The sequence below is a fragment of the Oryzias latipes genome, chromosome 9 (assembly GCF_053564925.1).
Source record: "Oryzias latipes strain Hd-rR chromosome 9, Olatipes_Hd-rR_3.1".
NCBI classification, from domain to species: domain Eukaryota; kingdom Metazoa; phylum Chordata; class Actinopteri; order Beloniformes; family Adrianichthyidae; genus Oryzias; species Oryzias latipes.
The window spans coordinates 14,152,638-14,158,637 of record NC_136245.1 but is presented as its reverse complement, the minus strand read 5'-3'; positions in this window follow the sequence as shown (position 1 = coordinate 14,158,637).

Genomic DNA, 6,000 nt, shown 5'->3' with positions numbered 1-6,000 from the left:
AACTTGGGGAGTGACAACCTGAAATTTGTCCTGTCCCATGTGGCTGGGAACATCTTTATTTTCAACTTACACATCAATCAAGGAGGCCAGAAACAGAACAGAGCAGGAAAAAACAAAACACAGTTGAAAAGCTCAAAACAGATTTTTGATGAGTTATGTTGCTCTCCAGTGCCATTTTTTTGTCACTCTTCGATCTTATCTTTTATTTGGCAGCTGCAATCAACTGTTTTGTCTTCTATGGAAAATGGCCTTATATGGATTCAGACAGTCTTGTGTTACATAAAGCCTCTGTACAAATGGTTCTTGCGGAAAAATAGTTAATAGTTTTTTGTGTGTGGCAGTGTAAATCAATAAAATTCCATCAAGATTAACTTGTCCCCACCTCTGTTGTTGCTTTATGCTTCACACTAGGAGTGACTCCTTTTCCTCTCCTTTGTAATGTCTAGATTATTTTTGTTTAAATAAAATTCAGATTTAAAGTATGAATTCCACGAATCAGGAAGACTGCCCTTTCACTCTGCCCTTTTTGCTTGTGCTCAAAACTCTGGAAATGGATACGCTTGTCATAAAGAGTCGGTCTGTCTGGGAGCTGAAAAAACACAGCAGATAACAGAAACACAAACTGTATATGCAGATATCAACATTTTGTATATTGATAATAATAGTGTAAATATTAACTTAGACTAAAGGTCTGTTTGCGACTTAGCCAAACACTCAAACATTGGTCGAGCTTTGTGAAGTCAGATGAATAAAATCTATACTGTAGTTTGCAAGGCAGGGGAGGAAAACAGTGATGGATGAACTCCTTTTATATACATCATTTATCCTGTGCAACTTTCGAACAACAAAACTTTATGTTGTGGCTTTTTTTCCACGATTGCATAACTTTCTTTTGATTGTGGTTTCTTCAGGTGAGGTTACAACAATCTCATTTGCACTGTGTAGATTTAATGCTGTTTTAAGGATTGCTCTTGCTTTAAAGAGCCTATACTATGCTTCCTAAGCCTTTTATAGTAAACCATATATGTATATGGTAATGTATTACCTTTGGTACACAAAAAACAAGTTTTTTATTAAATGTTAGTTATTTTCCAACCCAGAAGTAAGACGACTTGGCTTTCGCTCCGTGTGGATGCCGCCCATTTTACGACGTCAGCTTAGAGCGTGTCTGCATTTTGCCCAAGACAACAAACAACATCCAAAGTTTTGCAAAGATGGATATGCATATTGTGCTAATAAAAGGAAAGTGTTTTTTGCCAAACACTGCTTGCTCTGTAGGGAAGGTGGGTGTGTGCTAGCCTGAGGGTGGTACTGGCAGTGCAGACTCTTCCTGGAAGGGGCTGTTCTCACTTGTCTCCATCAGCTCGGGCGAACCCTTCGTCTTCTGGGGTTGGGAGGGGCTGGTGCTCAGAGCACAGGTTTTTCGAATAATACTCAGAAATGTGTGAATGGATCAAAATACCCCTTTGGGGTTTCTTTTCGTGAGGCATCAACATTATTATGCACTTAAAGGCTCAAAAATGATTTTGCATGATTTTCACTAGTGAATTTATAAGTGACAAAGTCCTTTTTTTAAGTGACGTGCGGTCAGATGAGACAAGTTAGGCACGGCTATAAAAAAGTATCGTGCATTAAGTGATATTCTTTAAAATGTTCTTTAACACTGCTCCGAGTTAAAGATACATTTTCCGTTGACTCGACACATTTTCCACAGTTTCTGGGGATAAAATTGCAGAATTTGAGCGTTAAGCAATCACATACGTAGTGGAAACTCCGGGTGAGGCTCCAGAGCGCTTCATCTCATTTCTGACTGCTGGACTCAATTTCAACGATGACGTGCGGTCACAGTGCTGACTGTAAGTGTGAAGAAAAATCTGCCGGTTAGGTGAGCATCACTAGGGGGCAGATGTGAGCTTACAGCTGCTGTGTAGCAATACTGGTGCATTACCAGAAGCAGTTCAAGCTGCTGGAAGCTAATCCAGACTGTTCCAGAGGCAACAAAGTTACTCCAGCTCTCCCTGTATTAACTACAACAGCATCAGTGGAGAGGTCATTCTCCGCATCAAAAAGACTAATAACATACAGTAGAAACAGAACAGACCAAAGGAATCTTTTTTAATTGGCCATAATTTCCATTGAGAGAGGAGACTCATTAAACAAAAGGAAAATAAGGAAGACTTTTACAACAGGATCATAGAGGTTTTTGTGGAGAAGGATCGGGGCGTAACTCAAAAAGTAAGGCCTATCATTGTTTTCAATTTTAGTTTTTGTTTAAAATAACATGGGAGTAGGTGGAACAAAATGTAAATATTTGAAAACTAAATTTTAGACAAGAATTATTTTTATTATCATTTTCACAGACAACATTTGATAACACTGATTAAAGCACCAGAATTTGAAGTTGGAAAAATACCAGAAATAGTTACTGAGGGTCAAAATGAAATGTGTGCTGAACACATCTGTATTCTTTAATTTGTTTACAGTATATATGAATTATTTATACACAAGAAGAGTGTTCTATCCATGACTGTAAAAGAAAAATTCTCTGTTGGACAGATATGTTCTTGTGTGTATCTTATATGCTGTAACCTGCTATTGGATGAATGGTGAAATATTCAGTAATTGTAAATCAGACTCCAGAAGAGTCAGTGCCTCACCAGCCATCAACCTCACCACACGTCAATGTTTTCTTTCCATCTTTAACTCCCCATTAATGACAGGCCAAGTCATGTATCTTGGCCTTCTCACTCACCTGTTTCTAATAAGCTTTTCAGCTCCATCCAATATTTGCAGTTCATCACCTCAGCTTCTGTCTGCTCAGTGGCAAAAAAAAAATCCTTCAATGTTTGATCTTTTTTTTCATTTTGTTCAAATTTGCATCTGAAACACAATCATCCCCTGATTGTTTGGGTTGATTTGCATGCATTGTTACTTCTTCAACCCCCAGACAACTAAACCCAATGTTGCCTTCTTGATTTGGTGTCGTGCTTTGAACTGTAACACAATCTTCCCTGCAGTATTACAAGTCTCTCAGATGAACCAAGTTTTAGTGATCCTTGACCGCATCACAGCAACACAATTCTATAGTCCCTGAGGCTTTAAATAACCCCAGCCGAGAACAAATGCCACAATGCCTCGGGTAGAGCAAAATGACAAACAACCTTGAGTTGTACAGATCAAACCTGACACGGAGCACACCCTGATGCTCTTCTCTTAAAGTATGACTTTTGGCTCCTGATGACAAAAATATGCTGCAGAATGGAGGCTTCCTCAGCACAAATACATAGTAATCAGTACATGTAAATATAAATATATATACATAAATACAGTGTACATGTGTGCACAAGACACAAGCTATGTCTGCCCCTTTCTATATGCCCCTTTCTTAAAGGAAAAAATCTGTGGCCTTGGCTTCAATTTATTAACCGGTATGTTCACAAAAATAAAAACTTTATTGAGTGCTTTACACTTTCAACAGCTGACTTACAGCAAACTGGCACTTTTAGAAATCTGCATCCCTGATGATGATCAGTTAATGAAGGACTGAGAATTAACAACATGTAGCTCTTATTGTCTTCAGTGAGATAGATCTTAGTTGTGACCACGTGTTTCTTTATCTTTTTTTTGTGTCAGTGAAAATACTGCAGTTGCTTGCTACTTTTTTGTTTCTGAATGAGGGTTGCTTTTGGTTAGACTCCAAAATCCCCAAGTCTCAGTCTAATTTAACATTTGAGATGAGATTTCTCCCTGTCAGCGATGGCTTGTGAAACAGCTAGAGTTATTATTGCTGCATTTATTTCAGCTATTTTGGTTGGATCTTCAGATAGAGGGACAAATAATTGGCAGACATGAGAGGAAAAGTAGAATATTTTCACATCAATTTAACCTCAAGAAGATACAATTACATTCAACAGCAGTGAAAGGCATGAAACAGCTGCTGTTCTGAGAAACACACCATGTTTAGTCTTTTTGCCTTCGCTCTTTATTGAATTAAAAAAGAAACTTTGGATTGTGTGCCTCAAAGCTCCAGTGGCAGTCAAACTCATACAATGAGCAATTCATTTTTTAAAGGTTTTACTCCAATCCCACATGTTCTTGTGGCAATTTTATGATGATTGAAGAACACACGTAAAGAAAATTAAGCTTAAAATTGCATTTCTGAGTATTTAATCGAATCGCTGTGAATCATGAGCAGATGAAAAAAATGCTTTGTAAAAAAGCTTGTAGTTGCATTCAAACAACAACTGGTGAGTCACAAGCTCCCTGTTCCATTCTATTGTGATGCATCCGCTTGTAGACGACTAGATCAATATATGTCCTCGTTTTCCTAGTCTGAGTTGGCATCTGGCTCAAACCTGTACGGCTCGATGGCAACAATATTGCTCAGCGTTTTGGTTGCACCAGTAATGTTAGGTTGTGACGGGCTAGTGGGAGAGAGTGTAAACAGATAGATGACGGGAAGTATTGGCGGGCTTATTCCACACAACAGTCCAACTCATCAATTTTCAGCAAATTTCTATTAAACTACTGCCATTATGCCAAACCATGTCCTAGAACACAGGTTTTTTGACTTAGCCTAAAAATGACATAACCATAATTTAAAGACCACTGGGAACGCTTTTTCAATAGTTCAACAGATGTTTGGAGTGGGACTTAAAAGGATATTTTTGCTCTAAAGAACTTTGATTTTTTTCTCATTTACCTTTTTATTTTCTTATTTGCCCAGTAATCCACACACCTCTAGCAATGTTACATAAGGGAAAGCATTAGGTTAAGTGTAAGGGTTACATAATTGTCATTTGCTTACACACTATTATCACCATAATAGGATTGTCTTAGTTCTAGGTTTCAGTAAGAAAACAATGACGTGAAAAGTGCTGACTATACAAGATATGATGTTCCTGTACTGTTTGATTGAATGACCCACTTTTATTTTATCAACCCTGGCCACCAATAAAACCAGACTGGATACACTGGGAAGGCAGAACTCCTCTGTGACAGCTTTGCGCTGTGACAGACCGATTCTCCTTCTGCAGAAGTCTAACAAAAATTCGCATCTCCTGTGTGGTTCTTCTCTGTGTTAGGGAAAGTCATAACCCTGATATAAGCAAGGACACTTTGATGAATGAACAGGCTAGCAGCCTGTTATTTCTGTTCTTTTTTTAAGGATGATGACTCGCACACCTGCAAGGTGTTCCCCTTAACATAGCAGGGATTAAAAAAAAAGTAAATCATTAAGCTAAATGCACATTAAGATATCATGGTCATGCTTAATAGAAAGTTTCATTAAGCAAATAAGTGTGCTGCATGAATAGGAATATGTAACAGTTGCTATGGAGTGCTCTGCCATGTGCAGCTATTGTCTACAGGGAAGCTCAGTCACTGAGTTTTATTAGAACTGACTTTCAGCTACAAACTGCATTTAAGGAAAAGAGCAGGGCTAAAAGGTTAGATAATTACTGCAAATATTACCTGTTGAGCCAGGAAGGCTGATTTTTTAAAATAACAATAAACGTTCCAACAACTATTAGCATGGAGAAAGTTAACTAGGGTTGAGCTTTTGACATGTTGTCATTTTCAGAATTTCTTTACAGCTGTTTTCATTTGTATGTTTTGAGAAAATATCAACATTATCTGCACCTTTGGAGTCTGTGACTCCAAGAAAATCTGTGAAGGAAATACCAGAGGAAATGGAGTTCAGGATAGAGCATTACTTATAATTAATATTTATTTTCTTTTTTACTCAGAAATTGAGGCAATATTTCATGAGCACACTGTTTCTGACAAAACTTTGTGTCAGGTCCTGCATTCCTGGGGGGCATTTTCTGGTTTGCAAATATTCTACTTCTACTAGTCTACTTTATTGGGCTGCACACAACATTCACATGCAAAAACCCTTCCATCTAGCCTCATCAGTGTTTCCATGCTAATATTTTTCTAGAGTTTTTGCCATCACGTCTATTATGTGAAAGTCAGAAACTCATTCTGTCACATATTATT